The sequence below is a fragment of the Anoplophora glabripennis genome, unplaced genomic scaffold (assembly GCF_000390285.2).
Source record: "Anoplophora glabripennis isolate ALB-LARVAE unplaced genomic scaffold, Agla_2.0 scaffold437, whole genome shotgun sequence".
In the NCBI taxonomy this organism is placed as follows: Eukaryota; Metazoa; Arthropoda; class Insecta; order Coleoptera; family Cerambycidae; genus Anoplophora; species Anoplophora glabripennis.
In genome coordinates this window covers 257,038-273,425 of record NW_019416527.1, presented here as the reverse complement: position 1 = coordinate 273,425, position 16,388 = coordinate 257,038, and the positions used below count along the sequence as shown (strand labels likewise).

The 16,388-nt window shown below is 31.1% G+C and overlaps 1 protein-coding gene across 1 annotated transcript in view; it reads left to right on the top strand.

Annotated features, from left to right (window-relative positions):
• The window catches only part of LOC108911055 (protein sidekick), a 118,702-nt gene that overhangs the window by 995 nt on the left and 101,319 nt on the right, over positions 1-16,388 (top strand). The window lies entirely within an intron of this gene.

Here is a 16,388-nt window from a genome sequence, read left to right as displayed (position 1 = left end):
CATTAAATACATTTAATATAATAATCTTCTCATTCTGAGACAGCGCACATCTTTTCACGCGTTTAGCAGGTACGTAATCTGATAAGCTCGACATTTTACCCAAACAATATTATATCCACTGGCACAATAGTCACTAAACACAAGTCGAATTTTACTCTACTGCACTAGCACGTCTTCGTATATTCAGCTCTAAGACTGGATTGATCTGTCACAATACACTGGCTCCTGCCCTATGATGTATCCAGTAAAATATACTAATGTACACCCATTACCTGTTAGCATTAGTGTTACCCGATAATTACCTGAAACGAAATATTAGCACGCCCATGGCCGGTTCTTATCTCGGGGTTTTATTACTCTCTTTCATTTCCAAACAGACTATAATTAGACAAACCACTGGTGTACGTTCAATCAAACAACCTCATATGTTACTTCCTGTATGAAACTTGTATGAAACTTTTTGCAAAAAATTACTTGTTCTCTCCCCTGGTCAAGTTTCCGGGACTACTCTGTATATACCAGTTGGGTACTTGGTATTACGTTGTTCCTGTACGTCGACATGATGAAATATTAGTTCGTGTACGCTTAATAAAATAATAGTTATCCTCCATTCCCTCCTTTGTGTTCCGCGACTGTTTCCCGAACCTTGCCGTCTCGCTTAATCTTTGATAAATAACTTAATAAAGGTTATTAAAGTAAAGGAGACAAATTAAGGCGATATATAGTACCGTATCGATTAAGCAATGAGGAGTAATTATAATTAATACCTAGCGCTAGAGAGTGGCTTTCAACTTTGACAGTTTCAGGCACTTAATTTTAACACTATATTTATAAATAATTATTTACCACTCTCCTTTAATGAAATTTTGTCATGCTAGGTCGATATACCGGTAAGTAGTTGTACATAATACCTTTTTTTGTATATACAGGGTGTTCCACATAAGAGGGATTCTTCAGTAACTCTTTAACTGTATTTATTAAAAAAATGGTTTTAATAAAAGTTGCCTGGAATCAGGTGGGCCATGTAAAGAAAATATTTTTAGCTTTACAGGGTGTTCCATTTCGCGTGGGCCTTACATAACTTTGTTATTTTAAATGGAACACCCTGTATATTACTGCGCTTTTTAATTCCTTGGTTAATATTAGGTTATTAAATGTATATGGTGTTTAAAACTTACCGTTTTCGAGATAATCAATTGTTTTTTTAAAAAAATCACGATTTCAGCTCTCTAAATGAGGCTAGATAGCGTCTAAACTGTAAGAGTTAGAAACCTGCAGTTTTCACAGTTCGTTTTGGCATAAATTACTCTGTCTTGTCATCTGTGAGCAAAACGAGTACGTTATTTAGACTCGAAAATACTGAGACCTACATTTAATAATCTTACGACGTAACTTTTTTTTTCAAATAGAGTGACCCATAGTAATTGTCATAGGTGAATACCTTCTCGACTGATATAAGGTTGTCCATACTTATCTCTAACAGTTTTCCAGAAAAACCAGGTTCTTTTCTAAATTCCGAAAAAGTAGCTATGTAACAACATCAAGAAAGCCTGGCAATTGTATTAGTACGATACAACCTCGATACATAGGATTTTACAAAAACACAGCACAGAACACCCTTATCGCATCCAATTACATTAAGAGTTACTAAAAGTAGACTTTCAGCGGAGACTGGAGCTTTGTCAGTGAGCACTTGGGATGTTAAGTCAAGATGATGATTTTTTTAAACAGGTCATGTTCTGCGATGAGGCTACGTTTCATAAAAATGGTTTCGTTAATAGTCATAATTGCCATTATTATGACACAGTAAATCCTCACTAATTCCGGACAACTCAAAAGCATGTGGGGAGCAATTTTGGGAACCCATGTCATTGGACCATTCTTTTTTGACCAGCATCTAACTGGAGCAGTTTATTTAAACTATTTAACAAACACTCTAGAAGATTTGTTAGGCGACATTCCTTTAACTACACTTCGAAGAACGTAAATGCAACATGGTGGTGCTCCACCTCACAATACAGTCTTTTAAAAACCGAATTCGTTTGTGTATTAATCAAAATGAAGGACAATTCGAGCAATTGATGTAAATCAGCAGTCTAAGTTTTCTTCTCCTTGTTGTGTTCCGAGTTTCAGTTTGTTTCGTTTTGCGTTTTGGTTTATTTGTTGTTAGTGGTTTACTTTTGTTTGTCAAACCACTTTTTAATCATGCCAGTAAATATTGACACTGTCAGTGCCAGACCTGATAAAATGTGAGAGAAAAGTGCCTTCTTGACGCTGTTACATAGCCACTATGTCGGACTTTAGAAAAAAAACTTAATTTTCTGGAAAGATAAATATGGACAACTTGCTATCAGTTGAAAGGGCATTCAATTTTGCATTCACCCATGACAATTAATATGAGTCATTCCATTTGAAAAAAAAAGTTTATCAGCTCGTAAGATTATTAAAACTGCAGGTTTCTAACACAGTCAATTGCACAGTTACAAAAGAATCCCTCTTAGGTGGAACACCTTGTATTCAAGTGTGATTTTTTAGCTCAAAGCCTAGGTTTCAATTAAAAGATCGTTTGATATAGTTTTTATACACTGAGAAAAATAGATTTTTTAAATTATTGTGTCTGACTCCATTTTAGGTATTATTCTGTTATTGTGTGAATTTTCATATTTTTTCGGTGTCTGCGCAACTAAAGAGCAATGAGCGCATAAATTTTCACCAATTTTTAAAAAGTCAACAGTTACTCTAGATATTTTTTTCGTTTATCATTACTTCCTTTAACATTCAACATTTAATATTCTATTTCTAATTTCTATTAATTTTTAATAATTTATAATAGTTTGTTTTTTCACATATTTAATACAATTATTGAATTATAACAATTAAGTTGCTATTACAAAATATCAACGTGACAACCGCCACTAGATAAATTATTACAGTTCGATAAAATTTCTATTCTATGCCAGTCATGTCCTGTAATTGATTTTAAATATTTTTTTTTACTCAGAAAGCGTTAATTTTACAAAAAAAGACAATTTTTGTTTATAATGAAACAAGCTATCTGAAATAAATTTTTAAATGGTAAGGTAGTAATAAGAAAAATGTTACGTATGAAACAAGTCATAGGGGTAACTTTTTCTATCCCTTACAAGGGGAAAATCAACAAATTGTTTACTAGTACCTTCTCGATACCAGAAAACGTCTATTTAATTTCATTTCTGTCACTGTTTTGGTATTTCAGAAAAAAATTAAAACTACTTTTTTGGCACCCTATTCAAACTGTTATATCTTCACAGGGGATATTTTTTATTGGAACACCCACCTTATTTTTCGACAGGGAACCCCCTGAATTTTTTCTCACTTATTTATTTACACCATGTATATCGCACCTAAATATAGTTTGATATTTGCACGACATTTTGGGCAAAATTACAATATGCCTTTTCAAATTAAATTTTTCAGTGTGACTTGTTCTTTACAACGATATACGAAAATGAAAAACACATATTTCAGATATTTTGAACAAAGCAAACTGCATTTTAAACGTTTTAACAGTAAAGGACGATCGAAGTAAATTCCATATAATTAAGTAAGTAGTCGATAAAAATAGAATTTAAAAACAGCCCGCTTCGCGAATCTATAATCTAGTAAACTAGATGGCTAATGCTGTATCAATATTCTAGTATCTCTTCGTTTAAGGAGTATCGACAAACTCTCCATTAAATTTTCAGCCTCAACGGACGATTAACCCATTTTCACAGAACCGTTTAATGAAATTTATGCAGACTTAAGTAAATTGAACTACTTTGAAATTATCTAATATACTCATCATCCGACAAGTAGAAAATAAACGTTTCTGTATGTTTAATTTAAGGTATTTATTCAGTGCGAAAACTCTTGAAATGTTACATCTTCTATATAAGCAAAGACTAATGTAGTAGGTAACATTGCAATTAACCAGAAAGATATAATTTTATTGTAAAATTGTGAAATTCGAAATAAAGAATTGGGTAATTCTTTGGCTTATTTCATGACTAAAGATTCATATAAATATAGGTCCGCAAAAGCTTCGTTACCGATACAGGGTTTTGTAATTTCAAGAATTTTTAAGTTTTTTTTTAACCAAATAAAGCCAGAGCCTACTGGACCATTTTAAGAATTTCCATTTCATCTAACGAATTACACAAAATCGTTGTTTATTTTTTCTCGATAACGGTCGCAGATTCGAAAAAAACATAAGGGATCAAAAAGGAATAAAAGGATCTCAACAAAACAGAAAATTCGGTTTTATTTTAGAATCTACCAGCGACGCACCGTACAAAAGTTCAAGAGAAGAAAAGAGGGCATGACCCTCGAAAAAATATCACCCTGTAGACACTCACAACAATTTGGCATGCCCAATGATGTAAGCCTTACAGCGTAATCCATATTCCAAATTTGAGCTAAATATCTCAAGAACTGCAGGAGCTATAGAGAAAAAACTAAACAAATCTTGAAATTTCATCACCCTGTATAGGCGAGCGGTTCACCCCCTAAAAAGATGCTTCTAAATGAAGGTAACCGACTAAATTTTTAAAACAAAAACCTACAGCATGAAACTTTTAATAAAAAAAATTATTTTAATTCTAAAAAAAGCATAATATTCGGCAGATTTTCTACTTTACGATATATATTTTTTGGTATGTGTCAATCATTTTATTGAAGGTCTAAAGCGAGTAAAAAAAGTATTTTAAAGAAAATTATGATAACACTTCAAATTAAAATTTTCTTTTTACAATATCTTGGATTAGATTATATTTGCAATAAACATTAAATTAAATCGATATATTAGTCAGGTCAAATTATACCAAAAAATAAGAGTGAAGGTACATAAATTTACAACAAGCTGAAAGTGAGTAATTGTTTAAAACATAATTAAAAATAACATTAAAATTCCTCATCGTTCCGGTACTAGGAAAAAAATTTACTCGAGGACCTTTGGTCCAAAAAATGGTTTTTTTCGCGATATTCAGCTAAACGGTAAGTTTTATCATAAAATTACTTCGGACAAAAATTGTAGACCATAAAATTATCTATAAAAAATGTATCAATACTTTTTTTTCCTAAGAGCCACCGTTTCTGAGATATAACGATTCAAAAAGTTGTAAAAGTTGTAATCGACATAATATGCGTAAGTACGCCACGTATATACATCTCTGAAGCTGTAATATAAGTAAAAATATTTTTCCATCGGTGATTGTAACTTACACTTAACATATAAAACATATAACTATGAGAATGTTAGGTAAAATGAAACCCAACCCCTTAATTTATACGCCAGTGTAACCTTGAGACAACACGCAATAACTGGCTGTGATACGACATCTGCATTTTACAGGAGAGGTAAAACAACAGTTTTTAAAATGTTTGAAAAACAAGATTTAGTTCAATGTGCTAAAGTTTTTAAAAACAGTAATTCAACTCCACAAGAAGTTATCACCAACGGAATTCGCTTTCTTCTTTCTATGGAGTTCCTAAAAAACTACCTGCTTAGATAAGTATCGATATGCATGTTTAGTTAAAAACACTTGAAATAAAAAATAAGTGCAATTAGCTTGTCTTCCTCCAACCTCAGTTACTGTTCATCACCATCTTTTTCGGGTATATTACCAAATTCAAGCGTGGTTTGGTTATCAGCTAGACCCAAAAGACTGGGGTTGGAAGTTGGTCGACAATACATTAGAACCAATTCAGAATAGGCCTATTGGGGAAACCACGTTAAAAAAACGCGCTAAGTACACTACCTCATAGGTGGCGTGGAAACGTGTGCATTATGACGATTACAACTTTTACTACACTTTTTGAATCGTTATATCTCAGAAACGGTGGCTCTTAGGAAAAAAGTATTGATACATTTTTTATAGATAATTTTATGATCTACAATTTTTGTCAGAGGTAATTTTATGATAAAACTTACCGTTTAGCTGAAAATCGCGAAAACCCCATTTTTTGACCTTTGACCTCGAGTATTTTTTTTTCCTAGTACCGGAACGATGAGGAATTTTAATATGTTATTTTTAATTATGTTTTAGACAACTTTACTCATTTTCAGCTTGTTGTAAATTTATGTATCTTTAAATGTCTAGATTGACCGGACTATATGTTAACCGTACAAATGTTCAAAAGATCATTTTGTTTGGTTTTGTAGCCATAGTAAGGTTTTTGCAGGTAACTAGTGTAGGCTTTTTAATGTTTGTCTAGGGTTTTAATTAACAATACAATACACAGCTTCATGTGAATAACAGTAGTAACAATTTTTCGAGAAGGAGTATTCGTCTTTACACCTTCCTCGTCGTCTCGTCGTCTCTCAATTTTTGTCTCACAACAGCAAATTATGTATTAGGCGATATTAAGTAAACGCACAATAATATTATGGATATGAAATTAATAATTCTACAGAATCATCAAAACGTCAAAAAACTCTGTTGACAGTCATCAACTACGATACATATCTACACTAGTAAAATTTAAATATTCGATTTTTGGTTTTATAATTGGCTAAAATTGACTTGAAAGTTATACCAAAACTAAACTAAATAAGCTTTTTAAATCATAAAATTAACCTAATAATAATAATAATTGACCTAGCCGTCTCGAAAAATAAAAAAATTATTGGATAATTTATTGTATAGGATAATTATTTTATTTTTATTTTACAAAAATATTAAGAGCAATAAAAGTATATTAATTTCTTTTTTATTTAATTTTTAAATAATAAGTTTTTCGTTATTTTCGACAAGTTCTTAAGTTGAAATAAACGTTTCATCATCAATTTCGGATGGAACATTCTGACATTCATCTGAGCACGCACAGACTGCACAGCATTCCAGATTCGATGACAAACAGTTATAATTTTCCACTACATGAACAAAAATATTTTTGAAGCATATCTAACGCAGTTTCTCCTTCGAAATAATTAAAATCCAAACGACCATTTTAAATTTTCCGTCCATGTGTCAATGGATCAAGAGTTACAATTACACTATTTGTAGACTGTTTTTTTTTTACTCACTTTAGACCTTCAATAAAATAATTGACCTATACCAAAAAAAATATATCTTAAAGTAGAAGATCTGCAGATTATTATGCTTTTTTAGAATTAAACTCTGTTAAGTAGTTTTTGAGAAAAAAATTCCGAAAGTTTGTCGATTTCGTTACTTTTTCACATTAAATTGTAAATATCTCGGAAACGAAGCATTTTTCGAATTTCTGTCAAAGGACAAAAGGGATTCTGGTCCATTTTACAAAAAAAAACTTCAAATCCATTCGGCGAGTAATTTTTTTTACAACTCTTTTGTTTATTACAACTGACCACGCCGAAAAATATAAAAAAAATATGTAAATTATCAGAAAAATACAATTTATAAAATAAAAAAAGTTTCATGCTGTAGGTTTTTGTTTTAAAAATTTAGTCAGTTACCTTCATTTAGAAGCATCTTTTTAGGGGTGAACCGCTCGCCTAGTAGATCGGTAACGAATGTTTATATCAATTTTTAGTCATAAAATAAGCCATAGAACTAATTCCCTTCCTTGTACATGATATTTAGGAACACCATGTCTATTTACACCTCCAAAAAGACAGTTACTGTCGAGATCGTGGATTATGCAAAGAAATGTACAAATTCAGCAGTCATAAGTGTAAAATTACATTAAATTTTCAGAATAAAATGTACAACTGTAATATTTTTCGTTGGTTGATTGTACTGTTTATTTCTGTGACGTTTTAAGATGCATATAATATTTATTTTATCATCGCTTACTTGTGTTTCGAGAATTTGTACAATCACAGCAGTCCTAGGTGTAAAATTACAGGACAACTACATTAAATTATCAGAAAAATGTGTGGCAACTGTAAATTTTTTTCAATGAAGGTTTTGTTTATTTCCGTGAGGTTACGAGGTGTCTATAATGTTCATTTTATCATCGCTCTCTTCATCTTCGAGAATTTGTAATTTGTTGCCGATTTTCTGAAATAGCACATAACAGAAACAGCGCGTCTAATTCGAGAAACGCCAACAGCTTTATATTTAGGCTGGGACAATTAATATGGCCGGATTGCTTATCTTCTACTCTGAAAATGTTTATAATGGAGATGGATAGATTGTTTATTCACGTAAGTAGGCGATTAATTAGACGTTCAGTAAACCAGGTGGTATAAATATACATTCTTTCAAGTATCCTTCAGGTGTTCATTGAGAAAAAATATTTCTAAATGTTTTCAGTCGCAAACTGCTCTGTTTCGCGTTACATTTGCCTGCATAGTTTACGTAATACTTACGGTTTGGTTATGCGAGCGAGGTGATGATATATTGTTATCGTGTAGGTGATTAGTCATCTATGCCAGGGAATTTATAGGTGAAAATGATTAATTTACGAAATATATGAATGTGTCAATATTAATATAAAAAAGGGAAACTGTAAAAATTATAATAATACATATTTTACCTTGGTTATTATAAGTAGACGAAAGTTATTAACAGTTTACGAAAGTGCCATTTAGGAAGCTTTGGAACAATTTCGAATGATCATCGTGAAAGGCAAATACGAGACATTATAATAATAATAATAATAATAATTTATTTCCGTTCGACATATTACATGTATAGGAATTGTCATAAACACTTACACACTAAGATACACCTGTTAAAAATTCTGATACAGAATAATAACACTTATCAAGTAAATACGCTTTTAATGCACCCTTATATAAAAATACATTATTAATCGTTTTTATTTCGTCAGGCAGTTTATTATACATTTTTAATCCTAAATAATTAGGAGAGTTTAAAATTACTTTTTTTCTAGTAAATGGAACATGAAAGTATTTACTTTGCCTTGTATTACACTGATGAACAGAACTATTTAATGTAAATTTATTTCTATTTTGGAAAACATACAAACACAACTCAAAGACAAACAAACACGGTAAAGTTGAAATATTAAGGCTCTTAAAAATATTTCTACACGAATAAGTACTTGTGACCCCAACCATACATCTCATTATTCTTTTCTGGGCAATGGAAACTTGTGAGGAAAGTGTAGAACTTTCCCAAAAACAAAGACCATATCTAAGTCGAGAATAAACTTGAGCGTAATATACACACACAAGCTGTTCCGGATCAAGTACTGTCCTTAAATTACGAAAGAGGTATGCAAAAGAAGATAGCTTACTCACCAGTATTTCACAATGAGTTTTCCAATTTAAGTTTTTATCAATATTGAGACATAAAAATTTAACCGTTTCATTATTGGAAGAAAAACAAACATTGTTTAGTGTAAAATTAAGGGTATTACAAATTTTTTGAGCACCGTGAAATCTCAAAATTTTGGTTTTGTTTATATTGATGTACAGAGAATTTTGGTAGAACCACTCTGTCAAATTACTTAATAAACTATTACAGTCAGCTTGTAATGCAGATGTAATAAGGGAGGTGTCATCAGCATATATTGTAAAATGCGTACTACTCGAGAGAGAATCTATCTCATTCACATACAATAGATAAAGCACCGGACCTAGAACAGAGCCCTGTGGGACACCTTGTTTTACTTGGTGTGACTCAGAGTTATTATTATTAATAGAAACATATTGAGCCCTATTTTCAAGAAAAGTTTTTACCTGACCCAGAGCTAAGCCTCGAATACCATATGCGTACAATTTAGACATTAATTTTTTCTGGTCAACACAATCAAAAGCTTTACTTAGATCACAGAAGATACCCACTGGATACTCACCAACGTCAAGAAAATGGTAGACGCATTCCAAAAATGAATGCATAGCGGTACTCGTTGATCTTCCTTTGCAAAAACCGTGTTGATTAACTGAGATAATGTTAAATTTTTCTAGAAAGGTTATTAATCGGTTTAAAAAACGATATTCAAATATTTTAGAAAAGACAACAGGCTGAGTAGCAGGTCTATAATTCTCTATACAAGAGGAATTTCCTCCCTTGAAAATAGGAACAATTTTCCCAGATTTTAAAACATCTGGAAAGGTACCACATTCGAAGGATAAGTTAACAAGGTAGGTAATTGGTTGTATTATGCAACCAATAACACGTTTTATTAAGGACATTGGTACATCATCAGCACCAGATGAGTTTTTATTTTTTAATTTTATTGTCAATAATTTAAGAATTTCATCAGCATTGTAGGGGTTTAAATAAAGAGAATTGTTGTTTTCCTTCAAAGAAATAAAACTGGAATTATTTATCGTACTTCTCTAATAATCTTTTGTGGTGCATTTACAAAAAAAATCATTGAATAGTGATGCCACCATCCCAGGTTCTCTATAGTCAATAGTCAATAGTGATTTCTTTATTTTTATTACTAAGTTCAGATACAACCTTCCAAGTAGAAATTGATCTATTGTCTGAGAAAATAATTTTATTTTGATAATAAGCTCGTTTAGTTTGTTCAACCAGGTGCTGATGTTTCTTTTTCTGTATTTTGTAAAAAGGTATTAATACCGGATAAGTTTTTTGTAATATATAAATATTTCTGAAATATAAACTAGAAGCTCTCACACTATCGGTAACCATCAACTACAGTTTAAGTAAAAAAACATCAATTGAATGTAGCAAAATGTTTGCTGCATTTCAATTATTATCTCCACACCATTGTAGTAAATATTACAAGTGTGCAGTGAACTTTCCAAACCATTTCAAAAATGTGGTAAAGTTTTATTGTTTTATTTATATACAACGTTTTTTACAAATACTATCAATTTATTAATTAATTACTGTAATGAAAAATAATGAAAAAAAATATATACCGGGTGATTCAGCTTGATATTCGTGGCCTCGTATCTTTTTTACTTTAACAAATAGCTATAACAAACCCTATAGATATTTTTAAATCGCCGCTCAAACTCTTATCAAATGGCATTATTAGATCGTCTCCAGGGTAACATATATGTCAAAATTGCTATAGTCAACTGTTTTTGTTCAAATGACATACTATAGGTATATTTTTTTATCAATTCTGGAAGATATTTTTTTCTGCGTTCAGCTATATAAGGAAGTCTATAGTATCATTACAAATATTGTTAGAAAAACAGCAAAAAAGATGAACCTTCCTTTCAGTAGCTTTACTCTGAAAAATGATAGCCAGCTGCGGAAACAACTGAATTATGATGTTTCTAAATAACGGTTTGTCAAAATAATTGACATTTTGTACCTACCTACTCTATCTACATATATAGTTATAGATTCTATAACTAATAATAACATGAATACTTACTGTAACCAAGAAAAACTAGATATGTTTTTAATTTATGGAGAGTGCCGAAAGAACGCTAAAGCTGCCAGGTATTATTTATCAGAGACAACTTCCATCAGCTAAAATTTTCGAAAAGTTAGCCAAGAATTTGGCGGTAGATGGAAGTTTTCAAAAGAAAAGAAGCGTTTGTAAACCCAAAAGGGCAAGAGATGAAGAACATTCGATAAAGATGTTAAATGGCCTGCTAGATCTCCGGATATCACTCCTATAGATTTCTTTCTTTTGCCATACTTAAAAAAGTTTACCTTCGCCTTTAAATGATATTGACGACCTTAAAAACAGAATAAGAGTAGAATGTCGGAGATTAAATGAAGAAACACTAGAATGTGTTAGTGAGTGTAAATAAAATATGTTACTTTAAAAAACATAGTAACTTGTTTCCGCAGCTGGCTATCATTTTTCAGAATAAAGCTACGAAGCTAAAGCTTCATCTTTTTTGCTGTTTCTCTGGCAATATTTCTAATGAAACTATAGACTTACTTACATAGCTGAACGCAGAAAAAAAATATATATTCCAGAATTGATAAAAAATATATAGTGTGCTATTTGAACAAAAAGAGTTGACTATAGGAATTTTGACATATGTTGCCATGGAGACGATTTAATAATGTCATTTGATATAGAGTTTGAGCTGCGGTTTAAAAATATATAGGGTTTGTTAGAGCTATTTGTTAAAATAAAAGAGATACAGGGCCGCGAATACCAAACTGAATCACCCGGTATATATACGAGCTTCTTCGCAAAATATTCCTCTGCTGCACTTTTGTATTTGTCTGCTTTTTTTTCAGTGAGAGAATTTTAGTTTGGCAAAACTATTTTCATAAAAATAACCCTTGACAGATTCTTTTGGCGCAAAGGTTTAGTTCATTATAATTTTTTTAATTTTTTCACTGTTGGCAAAATACCCAGTACCTAAGTAAATTTTATAGCACATATCTCTTCGATTTTTTCGCTGAAAAAGGTTCACAATCAAAAAATATGTAAGAAACGCTGTTTATGCAAAATGCGAAAAGCATTCTCTAGATTCTCTGGAAGTAGTTTTTGATTTTCTAGCCTTCCACCAATTACCCAACTTTTCCTATTTACTCATATCAAAACGTTTCCTCGGCGAGGTATAGAATTCCCCGCTTGCAGACCAACTTTTTGTGTTTTTATTCAAAGAACGTATAATATTCGGCTGCACCCGTCCATCAATCTTGCCGGAAACTTTCAAGAAAGCTGAACGTTGCATACCTGTCGGTTAAAATAAATTAATCTTAAAAAGTTAGAGGTAGGAGCGGAGCAGCAAACTAGCTGCTTGTCCATTAACGTCTTGAATTTCCGTTCAATTAATGAAAATTTCAGTAGGTTTACGATGCCTCGCGTACGAGAAATCTCTGCGGGGGTGGCGGAAGAAAGTTAATTTGTAGTTTTCCTAATGGAATCAATCCCTTAAAGCCGTATCGGTTTACAAGCTAAGAATTATGTTGGTGCCTACGTGTTCAGTTTTTCAGTAGGACAGAGCCTTTACTTAAAAGAAAGTACAGCAAAAAGTTGCCCAATTTTATTAGTCAGTGGTGCAACATTTTTTTTTACTTCCCGTAGTAGTGGTTGCACTTCATTGACTCATTATTCTGCTGGTAAAACAATCTGTTAAGCCTTTCTGGACATATTAAGAAAATACTATTTTTTATGAACTTTAACACCCTGTATCTTTGCAAGGGGGCATTTTAGAACAAAGGTTTATTTAACCAATTATTTTGTTTTAGCAAGAAGTTGTGGTTAAAATTCTTATGTCTAAATATAACATCCAAGGAGATTCAGTCATGTCATTAATTTTAACCACGTATTCGGAAGGCGTAATAAAGACAGAAAATCGAAAAAAAAATTTCATGACCTTTTAAAAAATAAGCAAATTATGCCTAAACTCCCGTTAATTTGGCGCCCATCTTCAGAACACATTTTATGACAGGGAACGCGCCGGCAGCTGCAAAACGTTCGAACGTTGAAGCGAAACAGCAGATTTCCCCGGTCGTCTTGATTTTTGCAATTGGTTTCAAAATCAAAGTGCAGCGGCTCCCAATTTTATTAACAATGGACGAATGAGTGTTTTTTTAGCCGTACTGGCATTTTAAATAGGTAGGTGCCATACTACTCTTTGAAAAGCAATAAGTCACTAGGTATGCGTACTACAAACTGAATCATTAATTGAACATAATACTAAAAACTCATATTCATTTATAAAACATAGCGAAAACGTTAACGATATTAAAAATACTAAATAGTAATAACCTAACATTCGAAAACGGTAATTTTTATGTTATACATTTGTTTTATTAACAAATAAACAATACTTGTTGATATTTAAAATGTAAAAAATATCTTATTGGTTCATGTGTTAGGTAAAAAAATATGTTTTTTCCAGGGTTGCGACAATTTAAATTAATTTGATTTAAATCAAGTTGTGTAAAGCCAATAATCTAAGTAAATCAAACTTCAGAAAATTAAAATAAAAATTACAGTTTATTTAAAAGCTAGATACAAATTACACTGAAAAAATTCAAATATAAAGAAGAAAAGGTTACACATATAAGTCAAAAGTTCAGGAAAATGGAGTTTTTAAGCATTTTGATCTATTTTCTGTTTTTGAATGAAATTGGTCCAGCTTGTCTGACTCTATGATGATAAATTGGAACTAAACGAGTGCAAAATCATACGTCTAGTGAGCTGGTAGAATAATTTGATTTTTATAACTTTCGTCGATCGTAAATGACGTTTATTGTGAATTTTGACCTGTTTTTTGAATTTTCCCGAAAACTCAGACCCGTTGGGCAGGCAGATTCGGATTCAACGGAAAAAAATATATGCAACTACATGGGTCTGAATACCAGATCCGATACTTTTTTTTGTGGGGCTGTGATTATTGTAAAGTTTGTACAAAAAAACTAATTTATCTGATTTTTCGCTTCCTAAACGATTTCGAATTTTAGAATGAATCAAACCTTCCTTCAACTTTTGTTAGAGGACATGTTAAAAAATTATTTAATCTTTAATCTCGCTTGTTGCGCGTTGCGCGGCAGATTATAAAGACAGGCGAATTTTCAAGTATATTTTAGCTTATTTTACAATTACAGAGAGATACAAAAAATATATATCTGTTAATAATATAATATACATTGCTAATGTTAATTATTGGGATGTTTATGTAAAAAAACAAAATCAAAAAATCATAATTTCATTTTTTTAAATTCGTGATTTTTTACTTTTTTTTTAAATCATGATTTTTATCAACGCTGTTTTTTTCCTTATCGTTCACCACGTATATAGAAAATTTATATCTGGGAATAGGTTCTAGATATTCCACTATCTTTTGAACTTGAATTAAATGTAGAAACAACGGAATTTGAAGAGAATACAACAGTAAATGACGAAACTAACACAGACAGTGGAAAATACCAATATAGTAACTTGTTAGTATCTACACTACAGGAGAACATATTAAAGTAACAGATACATTAAACGAATGGCAAATTGAAAAAGAATGGTGATATCTCAGTCTCGTTAATTTTTAAAATATTGAGACAGGTGTTAATTTATTATTTGAATTAGATATACATCTATTTAATTAAATTATTATTTCATATCATTTTGAGACAATGAGAAAAAACAAGACTTTAAATTATGTAAAAAGAACAGACTCTGGTATCTAACAAAGTAGTGATACAACCTAAACTGTTAATTTTAACATGTAGTTTTCATTCAAATAAAAAATCCTCAAGCTCACAAACTTCAAAACATAATAGTTTCAAATACATAACAGTTGTATCAAAACTGTAAAATTAAACTTGGATTTTAAACGTTTTAAAACCACAATGAAAGAAGAACGATCGCTATAAATTCCATATAATAAAGTACACTCATTCAAAATTGAAGTTAGATACCCCCGCTTCGTGATCTATAATCTAATAAATTGGATGGCTAATGTTGTATCAATATTCTAGTAGCATCTATTCGTTTTAAGGAATATCGAAAAACTCTCCATTAAAATTTTAACAGATGATTAACCTATTTTAATGTTAATGACAGTTTTGCAAATTTAAGTAATTGATCTATTTGTTTTTTATCTCCTGTTTAAGATCCTTACGATAATCTTATAATACTCAAAATTTTCAAAACAAATTTGAAAATTTCTTGGTAACGTTAGTTTTTAATATACTGATTGGCGTAACACATAATTTTTCAAAAGAGTTTTAAAAAATAAAATGTATTTTATAGCAAGAAATAAAAATGTAGAGTGCATTAGCGACAAGTGGCGTAAGCCCGTAAATAAAAAAGGCATTTTTTTCTCGAGTAAGTAAAGTAATTTTTCTACTCAGACGTAACATCCTGTTTAATGTAATTTAAAATGAACTGTTACTATGTAATTTATTAATTATTATTTTTAGTCTCTCTCATAACAACACTACATATTTTTCTTTGCTTAATTAAAAAAATCTTAAATTTGACATCACTATAAAAGTTTCACTTTAAATGAATACAGGGCCATAACTTTCTGCACAAGGGAGATATACAAGGTGTAACTGAAATAAGTATTCAAAATTTCTGAGCTTGTAAAACAAGTCGAAAAATGACGAAAACTTTAGTACAATTTTTGTCAGTGGCTGCTCCTAAGGGAGCTACGCTCTTCTAAAGGGGTATCCTCGGAAACAGTTTTTAATGCGTAACATCCAAACGGCTCGACATTAAGTCACGAAATTTTGGTGAGATATTAACCTTGACGTGCTTAATAAGTCTCATAAAATACATTTCAAAATTTGCTACAGGGGCGTGAGAAAATGCAGGACCCAGGGACAAATTTAATCATATCTTTTTTGTAGTCAATTTTTTCTAGTTCCTGACTCGAAAATATTGAAATTTGAAGTATTTAACATAAAAAAGGTCCTCTTGTTAAATTTCACTAGGATGTGCCGTTTTCCAGTAAAATCGATTTCAATCATTCCCAACGTGCTCCAAATTCAACTTTCATTACATAGCAAAATAAATTAATTGCAGTGTGCCATGGGGAAAACAACTAGTCTGACAGTTAACAGAAATGTCAA